Here is a 2008-nt window from a genome sequence, read left to right as displayed (position 1 = left end):
GATACTTTTAGGGTTATTTTAATAGTATTCCTGTATACATTCTATAGTGTTTTACAGGTTCTTGATTGGTTCCTAAGTATATTCTGTATATCCCTTCCATTTGATAAGGTATTCAACTAGGTTAGGTTTTGTCTGTTGTACTACTTCTATTTTTTCAACTTCATATTCTGAGTGTTTATTAACTTCTATCAGGGGTGGTTGTGTGATAGCTTCTTGTCCTAGGTAAGCTTTACTCTTATAAGGTTAGAGTAACAAAGTATAGAAGACTGAGTAAACTGTAATTGTGTCTAGTAGTTTTAGTCAATATAATACTCTTCCAACTACTTTCTCTATTTGATAGGGGCCTACATATTGTACTTCTAGTTTTTGTTTCAGGGATACTATAGTAAGGTTCTTTATATTAAGTAAGACTTAGTCTCTTAGTTTATAATTAGGCATAGGTTCTTACTTAAGGTTTGTATACAAGGCTATAGTTGTTTTTACTCATTTTAGAGTGTCTTTAGCTTCTTCTTATACTTCTTACATCTCTTCTAGATAATCTTACACTATTAGTATGTTTCCTTTATATGACACTATTTCAATACTAGAGTGCCTTCCTAATACTAGTTTGAATAGGGTTTTTCCTGTTAATACATTTTTTATGTTGTTATACACAAATTCCACAATTGGTAATAGTTTGGCCCAATTAGTCTTTTGTGAGTCTGTGTAGTATCAGAGGTATTGTTCTAGAGTTTGATTTACTCTTTCTGTTTGTCTGTCTGTTTGTAGATAGTAGACTGTACTAGCCTTCCATTTAATTCCTAAATGTTTGGATAATCTCTACATAAATTGTAAGATGAACTGACTTCTACAGTCTGAGATAACAGACTTTAGTGTTCCTTAGTCTTTAAATATATAACATATAAACATTTCTACTACTGTTTACACATTAGGTATTCCTCTATAAGGAATGAAACACACCATTTTGGTTAGACAATTAACTACTACAAATATTGTAGTAAAGCCTTTATTAGTAGCTAGTAAATTAGTGATTAAATTGTAGGATATTGATTAGAACAGATGTTTTAGTATATCTAACAGTTGTAATAGTAGCTGAGTGTATCTCTTTAGAGTTTTTGTTCTTTGACATAGATTACATGTATTAACATATTAGGTAATGTCTACTTGTATGTCTTTCTACTAGTAATCTCTTAGGATTTTTTCTAGGGTTCTTTCTATACTTATATAGTGTAAGATATACTCACTTTACTAGTTCTAATCCTTAGGAATAGTAACAGAATAGAGTATAGAGGGTAAGACTTGTAGACTTGTAGTGTAAGAGGGTAGAGGAGTCCTACTTTAGTCAAGCTACAAGTGTAGCCTAGTAGACTAGTAGTAGAGTACTTCTAAGTACTAGGTAATTTAAGTTAATAAAACTATCTTTTGAGGGCCAAACTGGCCTCCTTATATACCTTTTGCTAGAGTAATGTTACTCTAGTAACTTTAGTAACTCTCTTCACTGTTGTTCCTATGAAGTAGAGCTGACTAATCCTTTAGACTGTATGCTACACTAGTTTGTGTCTTCTATTAATCTACTGACACTAGTTTGTGTCTTCTTGTATTCTAGATTAATCTTCTAATGACTCCTTTACTGTATTGTTATGTCTTTTATACTTCCTCTTATACTTCTAATGACTCCTTATAAGTCCTCCTGACTAGTTATACTGTGTAAGCTGTATAATGCTTTTCTCATAAAGTAGAGCTCTCTATTGTTCTGTAGTCTTCTTATGACTCTGTCTGACTCAACCTGTACTTCCTGTACACTAGTTTGTAATACACTTTCTTATAAGGTAGAGTATTATGACTTCTAATGACTCCTTATGACTCTTGTAATATAAAAGGCTGTACTTCTGTACTACCCCTAGAACTTACAACCAAAGTTCTAGACTACCTTGTGTACACTCTAGAACTGACAACCAATGTTTTAGATCTTTCCCTAAGTCTTCTTTAATAGACTTAGTTTAGGGGA

The sequence above is a fragment of the Fomitiporia mediterranea genome (assembly GCF_000271605.1).
Source record: "Fomitiporia mediterranea MF3/22 unplaced genomic scaffold FOMMEscaffold_4, whole genome shotgun sequence".
NCBI lineage: Eukaryota > Fungi > Basidiomycota > Agaricomycetes > Hymenochaetales > Hymenochaetaceae > Fomitiporia > Fomitiporia mediterranea.
This window is presented reverse-complemented; position numbering follows the sequence as displayed.